The sequence below is a fragment of the Rutidosis leptorrhynchoides genome, chromosome 2, assembly GCF_046630445.1.
Source record: "Rutidosis leptorrhynchoides isolate AG116_Rl617_1_P2 chromosome 2, CSIRO_AGI_Rlap_v1, whole genome shotgun sequence".
Classification (NCBI taxonomy): Eukaryota; Viridiplantae; Streptophyta; class Magnoliopsida; order Asterales; family Asteraceae; genus Rutidosis; species Rutidosis leptorrhynchoides.
Genome location: NC_092334.1, coordinates 465,767,442 through 465,787,905, shown reverse-complemented (window position 1 = coordinate 465,787,905; position 20,464 = coordinate 465,767,442).

The window sequence follows — 20,464 nt, the reverse complement described above, 5'->3', positions numbered from 1 at the left end:
TTACTTGAACTTGTTTTCGTGTCATGATTCTGCTTCAAGAACTTCGAGCCATCCAAGGATCCATTGAAGCTAGATCCATTTTTCTCTTTTCCAGTAGGTTTATCCAAGGAAATTAAGGTAGTAATGATGTTCATAACATCATTCGATTCATACATATAAAGCTATCTTATTCGAAGGTTTAAACTTGTAATCACTAGAACATAGTTTAGTTAATTCTAAACTTGTTCGCAAACAAAAGTTAATCCTTCTAACTTGACTTTTAAAATCAACTAAACACATGTTCTATATCTATATGATATGCTAACTTAATGATTTAAAACCTGGAAACACGAAAAACACTGTAAAACCGGATTTACGCCGTCGTAGTAACACCGCGGGCTGTTTTGGGTTAGTTAATTAAAAACTATGATAAACTTTGATTTAAAAGTTGTTATTCTGAGAAAATGATTTTTATTATGAACATGAAACTATATCCAAAAATTATGGTTAAACTCAAAGTGGAAGTATGTTTTCTAAAATGGTCATCTAGACGTCGTTCTTTCGACTGAAATGACTACCTTTACAAAAATGACTTGTAACTTATTTTTCCGACTATAAACCTATACTTTTTCTGTTTAGATTCATAAAATAGAGTTCAATATGAAACCATAGCAATTTGATTCACTCAAAACGGATTTAAAATGAAGAAGTTATGGGTAAAACAAGATTGGATAATTTTTCTCATTTTAGCTACGTGAAAATTGGTAACAAATCTATTCCAACCATAACTTAATCAACTTGTATTGTATATTATGTAATCTTGAGATACCATAGACACGTATACAATGTTTCGACCTATCATGTCGACACATCTATATATATTTCGGAACAACCATAGACACTCTATATGTGAATGTTGGAGTTAGCTATACAGGGTTGAGGTTGATTCCAAAATATATATAGTTTGAGTTGTGATCAATACTGAGATACGTATACACTGGGTCGTGGATTGATTCAAGATAATATTTATCGATTTATTTCTGTACATCTAACTGTGGACAACTAGTTATAGGTTACTAACGAGGACAGCTGACTTAATAAACTTAAAACATCAAAATATATTAAAAGTGTTGTAAATATATTTTGAACATACTTTAATATATATGTATATATTGTTATAGGTTCGTGAATCAACAGTGGCCAAGTCTTACTTCCCGACGAAGTAAAAATCTGTGAAAGTGAGTTATAGTCCCACTTTTAAAATCTAATATTTTTGGGATGAGAATACATGCAGGTTTTATAAATGATTTACAAAATAGACACAAGTACGTGAAACTACATTCTATGGTTGAATTATCGAAATCGAATATGCCCCTTTTTATTAAGTCTGGTAATCTAAGAATTAGGGAACAGACACCCTAATTGACGCGAATCCTAAAGATAGATCTATTGGGCCTAACAAACCCCATCCAAAGTACCGGATGCTTTAGTACTTCGAAATTTATATCATATCCGAAGGGTGTCCCGGAATGATGGGGATATTCTTATATATGCATCTTGTTATTGTCGGTTACCAGGTGTTCACCATATGAATGATTTTTATCTCTATGTATGGGATGTGTATTGAAATATGAAATCTTGTGGTCTATTGTTACGATTTGATATATATAGGTTAAACCTATAACTCACCAACATTTTTGTTGACGTTTAAAGCATGTTTATTCTCAGGTGAATATTAAGAGCTTCCGCTGTTGCATACTAAAATAAGGACAAGATTTGGAGTCCATGTTTGTATGATATTGTGTAAAAACTGTATTCAAGAAACTGATTTCGATGTAACATATTTGTATTGTAAACCATTATGTAATGGTCGTGTGTAAACAGGATATTTTAGATTATCATTATTTGATAATCTACGTAAAGCTTTTTAAACCTTTATTTATGAAATAAAGGTTATGGTTTGTTTTAAAAATGAATGCAGTCTTTGAAAAACGTCTCATATAGAGGTCAAAACCTCGCAACGAAATTAATTAATATGGAACGTTTTTAATCAATAAGAACGGGACATTTCAGTTGGTATCCGAGCGTTGGTCTTAGAGAACCAGAAAATTTGCATTAGTGTATCTTATCGAGTTTGTTAGGATGCATTAGTGAGTCTGGACTTCGACCGTGTTTTCTTTAAAAATGATTGCTTAACATTTTTGTTGGAAACTATATATTTTTAACATATGAATATTATGTGATATATTAATCTCTTAACGTGTTTGATATTATGTGATAGATGTCTACCTCTAGAACAAGTCCCATTGACTCACCTAATAATAATGAAGAGTCAAATGTAAATTGGAATGATTTGTGGACTGATTCACAAGTTCCCGAAGAGGAACCGGAAGAAGAGTCGGAACCGGAAGAAGAATCGGAACCGGAAGAAGAATCGGAACCGGATGAAGAAATAGAACCGGTGGGGGAAATAATAAAACGGTTAAGTAAAAGAAAATCCTCAACCAACCGACCAAAGTTAATTATGGTCAATGGTGTTTCCGCCAAGGAAGCAAAATATTGGGAGGATTACCAATTCTCCGATGAATCGGATTCCGACGAGAATTCCGATGATGTTATAGAAATTACCCCAACTGAATTTAAAAAGGCAAAAGAAAATAATAAGGGAAATGGCATAAAAATAGAGAAATCTAATTACAACCCCGATGAACTTTATATGTATCGTCAACCCCCGAAGTCCTTAAGTTGTAACAATGACCCGGGAACCTCTAAACCACCAGGTTTTTCTAAACCAATGTGGACAACGACGGCTCGTATTAGGGGAACATCATATATCCCTAGAAACTTGGCAAAACAAACCAAAACCAAAGAAGAAGAAACGAGCGAGTCGGAATAAGATAGTTGTATTCGTGTGGTGTAATATATGTAATATAGTGTTCTTATGCTTTATGATATATGTAAAAATTGCTTGTATTAATAAGTATTTTTTTATGAATCTAACTCTTGTCTATTTTACAGTTTAAAAACACAAAATGGATAGACAACCCAATATTTTAAGAGACCTACCCGGAGACATGATTGATGAAATCTTGTCTAGAGTCGGCCAGAATTCTTCGGCACAACTATTTAAGGCGAGATCAGTTTGTAAGACATTCGAAGAACGTTCCAAGAATGTCTTGATTTATAAGAGACTTTCGTTTGAAAGATGGGGGATATCACATTGGGAAACCCATAAGTTACGATGTGTTTACTTTGACGCATATATTGCGGGGAACCCAAATGCTATTTTACGCAACGGGTTAAGAAATTATTTTGACTCAATATATCCGAATATTGGACTTCGTGATTTAGAAAAAGCGGCTAACATGCAACATAAAGAAGCATGTTATGCTTACGGATTAGTAATGTTCGCTTCTCACCAAAGTGAGAACAAGAACATCGGGCTACAACTATTAAACAAAACGTTTCCACAAGTGACAGAGTCGGTAATTGGGGTAAGAAATGAGGTTTTTAGATTATTACGGGACTGTTGGACATTACGTAACCCTCATCCCTTTGATGACGTTACAACACGCTGTCTTATCAACGGCCATAACGGTTATGTTGCACAAGACCAAGGATGGGAAGTAGTCCTAGTAAAACCAGAATGCATGACTTGTTTCTGGACGTATGAATTACGTGTCTTTATTGCCTTTGCTGAACGACTTGTGTACTAGCTAGAATTGTCTTCACAACTATCTTGTATCAAAGTTATTGTGTGCTATATTTCATGCTTTATGTAAAATAAGCGGTATTGTAAGTTTGTAAAATATTGTATAAAAGTTTGAACGCGAAATATTATTATAATCAGTTTTTCATATAGAATTGTAGTAGTTGAATTGTATATTAGCTACTAAGTATGAACTTAACGGGTAGGTACTACCCGAATTTAAACTTATAAAACGCTAATATGAAGAAAAAGCTTTTATAAATGAGTTCATATTATGCTACGAAATACTATTAACTACTCTTAATATTCTGTATGATTAACTTATTCCATTTAACTATTTTGAAGGAAATGGCACCGACTACTCGACACACCGTGAATATGAATGAAGAGGAATTCCGTACTTTTCTAGCTTCAAACATAACCGCAGTACAGGCTGCTCTACATACCAACAATAACCTTGGATCTAGCAGTACAGGAAATCGTGTAGGATGCACCTACAAAGAATTCACTGCCTGCAAACCTTTGGAATTTGATGGAACCGAAGGACCGATCGGATTGAAACGGTGGACCGAGAAGGTTGAATCGGTGTTTGCCATAAGTAAGTGTACTGAAGTGGACAAAGTGAAGTACGCTACGCATACCTTCACAGGTTCTGCGTTAACATGGTGGAATACCTATCTAGAGCAAGTGGGACAAGATGATGCGTACGCACTACCGTGGTCAGCATTCAAGCACTTGATGAACGAGAAGTACCGTCCCAGAACCGAGGTCAATAAGCTCAAGACAGAACTTAGAGGGTTACGAACCCAAGGATTTGATATTACCACGTACGAAAGACGATTCACAGAATTGTGCCTATTGTGTCCGGGAGCATTCGAAGATGAGGAAGAGAAGATCGACGCGTTTGTGAAAGGATTACCGGAAAGAATCCAAGAAGATATAAGTTCACACGAGCCCGCCTCCATACAACAGGCATGTAGAATGGCTCACAAACTAGTGAACCAGATTGAAGAAAGAATTAAAAAACAGACTGCTGAAGAGGCCAATGTGAAGCAAGTCAAAAGAAAGTGGGAGGAAAACGGTGATAAGAATCACCAATACAACAACAACAGCAATTACAACAATAATCGCAACAATTATCCCAACAATCGCAACATCAATCGCAACTACAATAAACGGCCCAACAACAACAACAACAACAACAGCAACTACAACAATCATCCCAACAACAATAATAACCGCAACAACAACAACAATCAGAAGCAGCTATGCCAAAGGTGTGAAAAGAATCACTCAGGGTTCTGCACCAAATTTTGCAACAAGTGTAAAAGAAATGGTCATAGCGCGGCGAAGTGTGAGGTCTACGGACCAGGGGTTAATAGAACGAAAGGAACAAATGGTGTCGGAACGAGTAATGGCGGAGCAAGTAGTGTCGGAGCAAGTTATGCCAATGTAGTTTGTTATAAATGTGGAAAACCAGGCCACATTATTAGAAATTGCCCGAACCAGGAGAACACGAATGGACAAGGCCGTGGAAGAGTTTTCAATATTAATGCGGTAGAGGCACAGGAAGACCCGGAGCTTGTTACGGGTACGTTTCTTATTGACAATAAATCTGCTTACGTTTTATTTGATTCGGGTGCGGATAGAAGCTATATGAGTAGAGATTTTTGTGCTAAATTAAGTTGTCCATTGACGCCTTTGGATAGTAAATTTTTACTCGAATTAGCAAATGGTAAATTAATTTCAGCAGATAATATATGTCGGAATCGAGAAATTAAACTGGTTAGCGAAACATTTAAGATTGATTTGATACCAGTAGAGTTAGGGAGTTTTGATGTGATAATCGGTATGGACTGGTTGAAAGAAGTGAAAGCGGAGATCGTTTGTTACAAAAATGCAATTCGCATTATACGAGAAAAAGGAAAACCCTTAATGGTGTACGGAGAAAAGGGCAACACGAAGCTACATCTTATTAGTAATTTGAAGGCACAAAAACTAATAAGAAAAGGTTGCTATGCTGTTCTAGCACACGTCGAGAAAGTACAAACTGAAGAAAAGAGCATCAATGATGTTCCCATTGCAAAAGAATTTCCCGATGTATTTCCGAAAGAATTACCGGGATTACCCCCACATCGATCCGTTGAATTTCAAATAGATCTTGTACCAGGAGCTGCACCAATAGCTCGTGCTCCTTACAGACTCGCTCCCAGCGAGATGAAAGAACTGCAAAGCCAATTACAAGAACTTTTAGAGCGTGGTTTCATTCGACCAAGCACATCACCGTGGGGAGCTCCTGTTTTGTTTGTCAAGAAGAAAGATGGTACATTCAGGTTGTGTATCGACTACCGAGAGTTGAACAAACTTACCATCAAGAACCGCTACCCACTACCGAGAATCGACGACTTATTTGATCAACTACAAGGCTCGTCTGTTTATTCAAAGATTGACTTACGTTCCGGGTATCATCAAATGCGGGTGAAAGAAGATGATATTCCAAAGACTGCTTTCAGAACACGTTACGGTCATTACGAGTTTATGGTCATGCCGTTTGGTTTAACTAATGCACCAGCTGTGTTCATGGACCTTATGAACCGAGTGTGTGGACCATACCTTGACAAGTTTGTCATTGTTTTCATTGATGACATACTTATTTACTCAAAGAATGACCAAGAACACGGTGAACATTTGAGAAAGGTGTTAGAAGTATTGAGGAAGGAAGAATTGTACGCTAAGTTTTCAAAGTGTGCATTTTGGTTGGAAGAAGTTCAATTCCTCGGTCACATAGTGAACAAAGAAGGTATTAAGGTGGATCCGGCAAAGATAGAAACTGTTGAAAAGTGGGAAACCCCGAAAACTCCGAAACACATACGCCAGTTTTTAGGACTAGCTGGTTACTACAGAAGGTTCATCCAAGACTTTTCCAGAATAGCAAAACCCTTGACTGCATTAACGCATAAAGGGAAGAAATTTGAATGGAATGATGAACAAGAGAAAGCGTTTCAGTTATTGAAGAAAAAGCTAACTACGGCACCTATATTGTCATTGCCTGAAGGGAATGATGATTTTGTGATTTATTGTGATGCATCAAAGCAAGGTCTCGGTTGTGTATTAATGCAACGAACGAAGGTGATTGCTTATGCGTCTAGACAATTGAAGATTCACGAACAAAATTATACGACGCATGATTTGGAATTAGGCGCGGTTGTTTTTGCATTAAAGACTTGGAGGCACTACTTATATGGGGTCAAAAGTATTATATATACCGACCACAAAAGTCTTCAACACATATTTAATCAGAAACAACTGAATATGAGGCAGCGTAGGTGGATTGAATTATTGAATGATTACGACTTTGAGATTCGTTACCACCCGGGGAAGGCAAATGTGGTAGCCGATGCCTTGAGCAGGAAGGACAGAGAACCCATTCGAGTAAAATCTATGAATATAATGATTCATAATAACATTACTACTCAAATAAAGGAGGCGCAACAAGGAGTTTTAAAAGAGGGAAATTTAAAGGATGAAATACCCAAAGGATCGGAGAAGCATCTTAATATTCGGGAAGACGAAACTCGGTATAGGGCTGAAAGGATTTGGGTACCAAAATTTGGAGATATGAGAGAAATGGTACTTAGAGAAGCTCATAAAACCAGATACTCAATACATCCTGGAACGGGGAAGATGTACAAGGATCTCAAGAAACATTTTTGGTGGCCGGGTATGAAAGCCGATGTTGCTAAATACGTAGGAGAATGTTTGATGTGTTCTAAGGTCAAAGCTGAGCATCAGAAACCATCAGGTCTACTTCAACAACCCGAAATCCCGGAATGGAAATGGGAAAACATTACCATGGATTTCATCACTAAATTGCCAAGGACTGCAAGTGGTTTTGATACTATTTGGGTAATAGTTGATCGTCTCACCAAATCAGCACACTTCCTACCAATAAGAGAAGATGACAAGATGGAGAAGTTAGCACGACTGTATTTGAAGGAAGTCGTCTCCAGACATGGAATACCAATCTCTATTATCTCTGATAGGGATGGCAGATTTATTTCAAGATTCTGGCAGACATTACAGCAAGCATTAGGAACTCGTCTAGACATGAGTACTGCCTATCATCCACAAACTGATGGGCAGAGCGAAAGGACGATACAAACGCTTGAAGACATGCTACGAGCATGTGTTATTGATTTCGGAAACAGTTGGGATCGACATCTACCGTTAGCAGAATTTTCCTACAACAACAGCTACCATTCAAGCATTGAGATGGCGCCGTTTGAAGCACTTTATGGTAGAAAGTGCAGGTCTCCGATTTGTTGGAGTGAAGTGGGGGATAGACAGATTACGGGTCCGGAGATTATACAAGAAACTACCGAGAAGATCATCCAAATTCAACAACGGTTGAAAACTGCCCAAAGTCGACAAAAGAGCTACGCTGACATTAAAAGAAAAGATATAGAATTTGAAATTGGAGAGATGGTCATGCTTAAAGTTGCACCTTGGAAAGGCGTTGTTCGATTTGGTAAACGAGGGAAATTAAATCCAAGGTATATTGGACCATTCAAGATTATTGATCGTGTCGGACCAGTAGCTTACCGACTAGAGTTACCTCAACAACTCGCGGCTGTACATAACACTTTCCACGTCTCGAATTTAAAGAAATGTTTTGCTAAAGAAGATCTCACTATTCCGTTAGATGAAATCCAAATCAACGAAAAACTTCAATTCATCGAAGAACCCGTCGAAATAATGGATCGTGAGGTTAAAAGACTTAAGCAAAACAAGATACCAATTGTTAAGGTTCGATGGAATGCTCGTAGAGGACCCGAGTTCACCTGGGAGCGTGAAGATCAGATGAAGAAGAAATACCCGCATCTATTTCCAGAAGATTCGTCAACACCTTCAACAGCTTAAAATTTCGGGACGAAATTTATTTAACGGGTAGGTACTGTAGTGACCCGAACTTTTCCATGTTTATATATATTAATTGAGATTGATATTTACATGATTAAATGTTTCCAACATGTTAAGCAATCAAACTTTTTAAGACTTGATTAATTGAAATATGTTTCATATAGACAATTGACCACCCAAGTTGATCGGTGATTCACGAACGTTAAAACTTGTAAAAACTATATGATGACATATATATGGATATATATATATAGTTAACATGATACTATGATAAGAAAACATATCATAAAGTATATTAACAATGAACTACATATGTAAAAACAAGACTACTAACTTAATGATTTTTAAACGAGACATATATGTAACGATTATCGTTGTAAAGACATTTAATGTATATCATATTAAGAGATATTCATACATGATAATATCATGATAATATAATAATTTAAAATCTCATTTGATATTATAAACATTGGGTTAACAACATTTAACAAGATCGTTAACCTAAAGGTTTCAAAACAACACTTACATGTAACGACTAACGATGACTTAACGACTCAGTTAAAATGTATATACATGTAGTGTTTTAATATGTATTTATACACTTTTGAAAGACTTCAATACACTTATCAAAATACTTCTACTTAACAAAAATGCTTACAATTACATCCTCGTTCAGTTTCATCAACAATTCTACTCGTATGCACCCGTATTCGTACTCGTACAATACACAGCTTTTAGATGTATGTACTATTGGTATATACACTCCAATGATCAGCTCTTAGCAGCCCATGTGAGTCACCTAACACATGTGGGAACCATCATTTGGCAACTAGCATGAAATATCTCATAAAATTACAAAAATATGAGTAATCATTCATGACTTATTTACATGAAAACAAAATTACATATCCTTTATATCTAATCCATACACCAACGACCAAAAACACCTACAAACACTTTCATTCTTCAATTTTATTCATCTAATTGATCTCTCTCAAGTTCTATCTTCAAGTTCTAAGTGTTCTTCATAAATTCCAAAAGTTCTAGTTTCATAAAATCAAGAATACTTTCAAGTTTGCTAGCTCACTTCCAATCTTGTAAGGTGATCATCCAACCTCAAGAAATCTTTGTTTCTTACAGTAGGTTATCATTCTAATACAAGGTAATAATCATATTCAAACTTTGGTTCAATTTCTATAACTATAACAATCTTATTTCAAGTGATGATCTTACTTGAACTTGTTTTCGTGTCATGATTCTGCTTCAAGAACTTCGAGCCATCCAAGGATCCATTGAAGCTAGATCCATTTTTCTCTTTTCCAGTAGGTTTATCCAAGGAAATTAAGGTAGTAATGATGTTCATAACATCATTCGATTCATACATATAAAGCTATCTTATTCGAAGGTTTAAACTTGTAATCACTAGAACATAGTTTAGTTAATTCTAAACTTGTTCGCAAACAAAAGTTAATCCTTCTAACTTGACTTTTAAAATCAACTAAACACATGTTCTATATCTATATGATATGCTAACTTAATGATTTAAAACCTGGAAACACGAAAAACACTGTAAAACCGGATTTACGCCGTCGTAGTAACACCGCGGGCTGTTTTGGGTTAGTTAATTAAAAACTATGATAAACTTTGATTTAAAAGTTGTTATTCTGAGAAAATGATTTTTATTATGAACATGAAACTATATCCAAAAATTATGGTTAAACTCAAAGTGGAAGTATGTTTTCTAAAATGGTCATCTAGACGTCGTTCTTTCGACTGAAATGACTACCTTTACAAAAATGACTTGTAACTTATTTTTCCGACTATAAACCTATACTTTTTCTGTTTAGATTCATAAAATAGAGTTCAATATGAAACCATAGCAATTTGATTCACTCAAAACGGATTTAAAATGAAGAAGTTATGGGTAAAACAAGATTGGATAATTTTTCTCATTTTAGCTACGTGAAAATTGGTAACAAATCTATTCCAACCATAACTTAATCAACTTGTATTGTATATTATGTAATCTTGAGATACCATAGACACGTATACAATGTTTCGACCTATCATGTCGACACATCTATATATATTTCGGAACAACCATAGACACTCTATATGTGAATGTTGGAGTTAGCTATACAGGGTTGAGGTTGATTCCAAAATATATATAGTTTGAGTTGTGATCAATACTGAGATACGTATACACTGGGTCGTGGATTGATTCAAGATAATATTTATCGATTTATTTCTGTACATCTAACTGTGGACAACTAGTTATAGGTTACTAACGAGGACAGCTGACTTAATAAACTTAAAACATCAAAATATATTAAAAGTGTTGTAAATATATTTTGAACATACTTTAATATATATGTATATATTGTTATAGGTTCGTGAATCAACAGTGGCCAAGTCTTACTTCCCGACGAAGTAAAAATCTGTGAAAGTGAGTTATAGTCCCACTTTTAAAATCTAATATTTTTGGGATGAGAATACATGCAGGTTTTATAAATGATTTACAAAATAGACACAAGTACGTGAAACTACATTCTATGGTTGAATTATCGAAATCGAATATGCCCCTTTTTATTAAGTCTGGTAATCTAAGAATTAGGGAACAGACACCCTAATTGACGCGAATCCTAAAGATAGATCTATTGGGCCTAACAAACCCCATCCAAAGTACCGGATGCTTTAGTACTTCGAAATTTATATCATATCCGAAGGGTGTCCCGGAATGATGGGGATATTCTTATATATGCATCTTGTTATTGTCGGTTACCAGGTGTTCACCATATGAATGATTTTTATCTCTATGTATGGGATGTGTATTGAAATATGAAATCTTGTGGTCTATTGTTACGATTTGATATATATAGGTTAAACCTATAACTCACCAACATTTTTGTTGACGTTTAAAGCATGTTTATTCTCAGGTGAATATTAAGAGCTTCCGCTGTTGCATACTAAAATAAGGACAAGATTTGGAGTCCATGTTTGTATGATATTGTGTAAAAACTGCATTCAAGAAACTGATTTCGATGTAACATATTTGTATTGTAAACCATTATGTAATGGTCGTGTGTAAACAGGATATTTTAGATTATCATTATTTGATAATCTACGTAAAGCTTTTTAAACCTTTATTTATGAAATAAAGGTTATGGTTTGTTTTAAAAATGAATGCAGTCTTTGAAAAACGTCTCATATAGAGGTCAAAACCTCGCAACGAAATCAATTAATATGGAACGTTTTTAATCAATAAGAACGGGACATTTCAATTTCTAGAAGGATTGCCCAACTGCTAGTAAGACTAATGAACCTGCAAGAGGAAAGGCATTCAACATTAACTCCAGTGTAGCTCGTGATGATCCTAAGCTAGTCACGGGTACGTTTCTTCTCGATAATCAACATGCTTATGTACTTTTCGATTCCGGAGCTGATAGAAGCTTTGTGTCTAGAGATTTTTGCCATAATCTTAAAAATGCTGTATCGTCATTAAAAAATTTATATTCTATAGAACTAGGAAATGGTAATCTAATGAGTGCAGATAAGGTTTACCGTGATTGTACTTTGACTTTGGCTGGAATGTCATTTAAGATAGATGTGATACCTATTAAGCTAGGAAGTTTCGACCTTGTGGTTGGAATGGGTTAGTTAGCCGAGAATAGAGCCGACATTGTCTGTCATCAGAAAGCGATTCGTATTCCTGTTGTTGAAGGTGAACCTTTAATGGTGTATGGAGAGCGAAGCAATACACCGTTACATTTTATTAATTGTTTGAAGGTGCAAAAACACATAAGGAAGGGTTGTCTTACTATGTTAGTTCATGTAAGTAAAACTGAATCTGAAGGCAAGAAACTCGAAGATGTGGCCTTTGTTAGAGAATTTCCCGATGTTTTTCCAGATGAGTTACCCGGATTACCTCTGCATAGAGACGTAGAGTTCTAGATTGATTTAGTTCCCGGAGCGACACCAGTAGCGCGTGCGCCGTATAGACTTGCACCACCCGAATTACAAGAATTATCTAGTCAACTTCAAGAGCTTCTAGATAAAGGATTCATTCAACCGAGCTCATCACCGTGGGGAGCTCCAGTACTGTTTGTGAAGAAGAAGGATGGATCTATGAGACTCTGTATTGATTATAGAGAGTTGAATAAGTTGACTATCAAGAATAGATATCTGTTGCCGAGGATTGATGACTTGTTTGATTAATTGCAAGGATCGGCATGTTATTCTAAGATCGATCTAAGTTCAGGTTATCATCAAATGAGAGTGAAGGAATCAGATATACCGAAGACAGCGTTTAGGACACGCTGTGGTCATCATGAATTTACAGTAATGCTGTTTGGATTGATGAACGCACCGGGTGTGTTCATAGATCTCATGAACCGTGTGTGTAAGCCATATCTAGACAAGTTTGTTATAGTATTTATCGATGATATATTGGTATATTCTAAAAGTGAGAAAGAACATGAACAACATCTCCGTTTGTTATTAGAGATGCTCAGGAAGGAGCAGTTATACGCGAAGTTTTCAAAATGTGACTTTTGGTTACGAGAAGTGCAATTTTTGGGTCATATTGTAGGTGTCAATGGTATTCAAGTTGATCATGCAAAGATAGAGATAGTGAAGAAATGGGAGACTCCTAAGTAGCCAACTCAGATACGACAATTTTTAGGTCTTGCTGGTTACTATAGGAGATTCATTAAGGGATTTTCTACTATTGCCCGACCGTTAACAGCTTTGACTCACAAGGGTAAGAAGTATGAGTGGACAGAATTGCATGAAGCCGCATTTCAGTTGTTAAAGGAGAAGTTAACGACTACGCCGATTTTGTCTTTACCCGAAGGAACCGAGGATTTCGTAGTTTACTGCGATGTTTCACGGCAAGGTTATGGTTGTGTGTTAATGCAACGTACGAAAGTGATTGCATATGCATCCCGACAATTGAAGATACACGAATTGAATTATACGACTCATGATCTAGAACTTGGTGCTGTAGTTTTTGCATTAAAGATGTGGAGACACTATTTGTATGGTACGAAGTTCACTGTATTCATGGATCACAAGATTTTGCAACATATTTTCGATCAGAAATAGCTTAATATGAGACAGAGACATTGGATTGAGTTGTTAAACGATTACGACTACGACATTAGCTATCATCCTGGTAAGGCTAATGTAGTGGCAGATGCTTTGAGTAGGAAGGAGAGAATTAAGCCTATTCGAGTTAGAGCATTGAACTTGACTATTCGAAGGAACCTTACTTCCCAGATATGTGACGCACAGCTAGAAGCGTTGAAAGAAGATAATGTTGCTACCGAATCACTTCGAGGAATTGATAAGAAATTTGTCACTCGAGATGATGGAACCCGGTATTTTATCGACAGAATATGGGTACCGAAATTTGGCGGATAAAGGGAGCTAGTGCTAGAAGAGGCACATAAGACAAGGTATCCTATTCATCCTGGATCCGACAAGATGTACCAAGATCTTAAGGCACTGTATTGGTGGCCTAATATGAAAGATGAAATCGCTACTTATGTTGATAAGTGCTTGACTTGTGCTAAAGTTAAGGCAGAGCATCAGAAGCCATCAGGACTACTGACACAACCAGAGATTCCCCAATGGAAATGGGAGAATATTACGATGGACTTTATCACTAAGTTGCCTAAAACGGTAGGAGGTTATGACACGATATGGGTTATTGTGGATCGTCTTACGAAGTCTGCTCATTTTCTACTGATTAAGGAAACGGATAAGATGGAGAGGTTGGCACAGATTTACATAAAGGAAGTAGTTTCACAACATGGAGTGCCGCTATCTATTATTTCCGACAGAGACAGTAGATTTACGTCCAGATTTTGGCCATCTTTGCAAGAAGCTATGGGAACTCGTTTAGACATGAGTACTGCATACCATCCTCAGACTGATGGTCAAAGTGAGAGAAAGATTCAGACACTAGAGCACATGTTAAGAGCTTGTGTGATTGACTTTGGAATTGGATGGGATAGACATCTACCGTTAGTAGAGTTTTCCTATAACAATAGTTATCATGCAAGTATAAAGACAGCGCCTTTTGAAGCACTGTATGGCAGAAAGTGTAGATCGCCTTTATGTTAGACTGAGTTAGGAGATAGTCAGTTAACTGGTCCGGAGATTGTACATGAAACGACTGAGAAAATCGTGCAGATTCGAAAAAGAATGAAAATAGCACGAGATCGTCAAAAGAGCTATGCAAATCTTAAAAGGAAAGATTTGGAATTTCAGGTTGGAGACAAGGTTATGCTTAAAGTGTCACCCTGGAAAGGTGTAGTGCGCTTTGGAAAAAGAGGAAAGTTAAGTCCGAGGTATGTTGGACCGTTTGAGATTCCCGAACGAATTGGACCGGTAGCGTATAGATTGAAACTACCGCAGGAACTTAGCGAGGTTCACGATACTTTTCATGTTTCCAATTTGAGGAGATGCTTATCCGATGAAAGTTTAGTGATTCCATTAGATGAAGTGCAAGTAGATCCTAAGCTTAATTTCATTGAAGAACCTGCTGAGATTATGGATCGCGAGATTAAGCAACTAAAGCAAAGCAGAATTCTATTGGTTAAGGTTAGATGGAATGCCCGAAGAGGACCAGAATTCACCTGGGAGCGTGAAGACCAGATGAGGCTTAAGTATCCGCAACTGTTTCCTGAGGAGACGACTACGGCGGATGACCACTAAAATTTCGGGACGAAATTTTTTATAACAGGTGGGTAATGTAACAACCCGACTTTTTCCGTTTACTATCGTTAGTTGTCCGTTAAGTATTTAACGGTGGTTACTTAGACTTGTATGTTTAATTAAATTAAATACATACTTAATAGAGAAATCTTTGAATTAATATGTTATATTAATTTACAATTTATTTCGGATAGCGAAAGAACTAGAAAATGTTACGATTAAGTTTATCGTCTAGAAGACTTTTCAGTTTACGGAACTCAGAAAAACGACACAATAATTATTTTCGATAATTATTGACTTTAAGAAAATTATTTTTAATTTATTATTTATTTAATGAATTAAACTCGGTGATTGCATTTCAGCGACTAGTTAACGTTCTGGAGACCCGGTACGGTTAACGGCACTCGAAACGAATCACGCGCGTACCAAGAGTTAAGCAAGAACGAGCCCGAACACCCCTAGAAGGGCCATTCGTCCGACCCCCCCCCCTCCCCATGGACACCTTAGTGGACTTGTTTGATTAAGTGGGTCATTAGTTTAATTAATTTAGGCTCTAAACTCAAGGTATAAAAGGCTAGAGCTCTTAAGGAAACCCTCATTCTTATTTTTTTGGCCGATTGCTTCCCCCCTCCCCTCTCTTTGTCATCGATCACCAACCATACCACCATAGCCCTCAAAACTCAAAATTAGAAGAAAGCTTGCATACGAACGTTGTTCGAATCGTCGTTCTCTACGCGATAGTACAAGCAATTTGATTGTTTGAGGTATAATTGTTAACCCTAATTTCATTAATTCAGTTTTTTGATCAATTACATGGTTTATTAGAGTCTAGTACTCAATTAATGGTGTCTAGTATTGCTAATTGTTGATTGATTGCGAAATTAACGTTGTTTGATTGAAAAATGAATTTGTTTATTGATGATCTGATTAAATTGATATGAGATCTGACTTTGTAATATGTTTAATTAGAAAGATATCGAAATGTTATTAATTTTAGACTCCGATTTTGCGTGATTTCGTTATCGTATGCTCAAGATATGCGTAATCGAAGTTTACGTTAGGGTTTGCATGAAATCCGAATTTTCTGAGTTGCATGCTATGTGTTTTAGCTTATGAAAGTTGTTATACTGTATTCCTTGTGAAAATTTATGCAATTTAAACTAAATATTTGCGTAAAAAGGTTATGTAATGCTTCCGATATGATTAAACGAAGTTTTGGTTCGTAAAGAATGCTGAATCTGTTTTTTAAGTTTACATAAAAATTTATAGAATGAACTAGGAATTGTTTTAGACTTTGATCTTCTGTAATATGTTACTTTAGATGTTGCTTGACATGTTTCATTTGTATGCGAACTTGCGAGAATGTGATTTGCCATGAGATAAATGCTCGTCCAAATGATATGTTCGATTGATGGTCAAAAACTGATGAGTCTGTAATTGTTTGTATATTTGTACTAATTGGCTAAAGCAATGCTTCTGATTATTTTATCACTTAAATTTTGAGATGTCTTGAGATGACATCAATTTGCCATTCATTAAAATATATTTTCTATATTTTATGAAAAATATTTAAAAACTGATGAACGATCAGAATTTTCTGTAATGAACTTGAATTTGAGCCTTTCTGATATTGGACTTTTATTTATCATATGAGGCCCTGGCTGGACTTTTTGGAATTGATTTTAAGTCTAGTTAAGATCTGGAGTTGATCATAGTTTTATGAATTATGTGTTATGCGCTATGAGTGTATTTCTTTATGACGTATGATTTTCGAAGGTTTACTTTAATATGTGAAAAATGCGATTTACTAAATTACGAGCGATAACATGTTATATGACTAGTATGATTCGTTGACTATGTTTGCATGACTTACTGAGATGTTTGACTTTAGTTGACCTATTTGACCGAGTTGACTTTTGGTTTGACTTTGGTTTACTTTCGTTGACTTGCTTGGATTAGTTGACTTTTACATGTTTGTTGAGTCAGTCTGAGCACTAGGACTTTATGTACACTATGGGTTGACTAAGTTTGACCTATTAGTGTATACTTAAGATGATTTACTTATTTAGGTTGCGTTGTTCAGTCGAGAGTGTTCGACTACAGTACAGTTTGCTAAGATCTTTACAAGTGCTTTTGCTAAGGTGAGTCTACAGTCCCTACTACGTTTTTACAGGGATGAGATGCATGCTTTTTACAAATGTTTTACGTGTTTGGCACAAGTAACTTACTAAAATTATACATATGAGTTCAGATCAAAAATCCCTTAGCTTGATTATATTAGTTACTTTGTAAGCTCGACTTATAGGGACGGTACCGTTAGGTTTGACAAACCTCATCGTAACGTTAAACAGGTGCTTATGTAGTTGTTACACGTACACTTGATCGGTGTATCGCCAGTATAGGGTAAACGAAAGATGTGGGCTAGGTCTACGCAAAGGTTAAAGTTTTATAATCAAGTGCTCATGATAATGTATACTTTTCCTATGATGTTTTCCAAGAAAATCTTGTGGCCTAACTTACGAAATGATTTACTAAACCTGTAGATTCACTCAACGTTTTTCGTTGATGTTTTGCATGTTTCATCTTGGGTACATAGAGCTAGCGCTTCTGCTTTATTTGAAGTTATGTGTTGTTTGCTGCTAGAACTGGACGGCGTCCAGCATGATTTCTATTTTTATTTCAAGAACAAATATTCGCATTTAAACAGTTTTCTCTGATGTTTTGGGTTCATATACTTTAGTCATTGATGTCAAATGTTTCCAGTTACATTTTCTTAAATAAATGACTTGTTTTCATGATTAATGCGAATACTTTTCGGAAACGTCTCATATAGAGGGCGTGACCGCTAAACTGTGGGACCAGGAGTTAATATTCCGCTAGTGGATTCTGACGGGGTATTACAAAAGGTGCCATAGCCTTTGGCTATGGCGTGTGTTGTCTAGAAACACTAGCACGAAGCCATTGCTCCTAAAATGAAGAGCACATTGTGAAGCTTGGGCCTCCTCTTCCCACGGTATGATTCATCGGTTGAAACATCGTGAAATGATGAGACAACCAATGTCAATATAAAATGGTGTGGATTAGGAAGCATCTAATCCACATCAAGTAAAAAGATACTCGGGAGACTTGACTCCCTAAAAATGGATGGACTTGAGTCATCCAGAAGTGTTAAGGCATGGAGCTTTAAACACTTGGGTTTTGGAAGATGCATGAAAGACTTTAACTTTCATTCTAAAGTTTTGATTTTTCATTTGATTACATCATTTAAGCACAAAAGTCATTTGGAAGTGGGAGACTTTACTCCCACTTGAGAGTTGCAAGTTTGAAAGGAAGACTTTACTTCCTTAAAGTTGAAACAAATTACAAGTTTAGTTACCTTTTGATTGTTTAAGATATGAGTTAATGTAATGGTAAAACTTGTTCCAAAAATTTTATCAACATTGCAAGTTTTATCTTTGTAGTGTATGTGACAAGTTTAACCCAAAAAGTTCAAAATGACCCGAGATTTTAACTCTCCACCCTAAATTTAGTTTGATGCAATATCTCATTGCATTGAATGATGAAATTAGTAAAAATTAGGGGCATTTTAAAATAGAATAGAAAAGAGAAGAGAAATATAAACCAGAATAGATCAAATGATTTTGTTGTCACCATTCGGATACTACTTAGTCACCAAAGAATGCAAGTCGATGAGTTTGACACCTGAACTTAATGCCAGGCTTAGATCAATCATCAGAAAGTGTATCCTGCCACTAAGATCGACAAACAAGCAAAAGATACCACAAACAAATCCACAAGCGATTACAAAGTTATTACAATCATAGTGTGATATTGTGCGAGAGTAGCAATACAAGTGTACTACCTCACACCAAATCAATGATCTTTAGTTTCACACACAATTATCAAAGTAATATAAGTTACAAGCCAAATCATAAAATTATTTCATAAATCACGATGGATATTCGTTACCATTTAACCTTGACACGCCAAGGTTCCTTCACCTTCACAACGTATGATCGAGTTGCTTGAAGTTCTGTTTAGAATATGCCCTTCTTTGTACTCCTTGACACCGAACCGGGTCATCGAAAGTTTTTCAAACCCATCTAAGTCAACCTTTAAGAACTTGGCAAGTCGAGTTACGTAGTGACCACCAACACTTGGGAGCTTCGATTTGATTCTAATTACATCAAAGAGGTAGCTTGCAACGAGGTTAGGAATGTGAACATGCTTTTGCTTGTGAACCCTATGAACTAACCAAATATCGAGCAATGTCATCTTATCCTTATCTCCATGCGGTGGAAAACCGTATTTGCAAAGAACCCTTAAATACATCTAAGCTTAGTACTAGAAAGTGCGTGAGGCACTCTGTTGGATGGTGTGAACTCGGTATTACTAATCTTATGCCAAACCATTTTTGGATCAAACTCATTTGGATTAAACGTTTCACATTTGGCCAAGTACATGAAAGTACATTGGGTGTGGTATCCTTGTAGAGATCTAGACTTGCCATGAATTGTGCCATACTTAATCGCCATTCCTCCCCCAACCTAAATGCGAGGTAATCTTCTAGCCATGGAAAACGGACTTTGAAGTTGACCCTTAAGGTTGTTAGAAATTCCCAGGTTAACAAGGGGTAGACATCCTCATGGATGTCAACCAAAAGTCCCCATGGGTACATGCTTTGACAAGAGTGCTGAACTTTGAACACATTTTAAATCTCATTAACTATTCCCGCTAGTTCTAATGGAGCCCAATCAATGTACTTGGCCAGGCACACCGGCATTTGAATTCTATTAAGCATTCAAGACTTTAGAGTCTCATCATGAAGAACCTCTTGTAACCATTCATCAATACCGGATGCTTGCTCCTTTCCTTTCCCTTTGTAAATCACCTAACACACAAATGCAACAAACAACAAACGCATCCACAACTTCATAACATTAGCAAACATTCAACTTCTCGCATTCAAACATCAATGGGGCAACAAGCCCTAGGGATGGCAATGGATCTAAAAAAATCCGAGATCGGCGGATACCCGCGTCCGTGATGGGCGGATAAAATCAAAAAATTTTACCCGCGGGTGGGCGATGGATGTAATCTTGTACCTGCTGACGGGTCGCGGGTGGATGATGG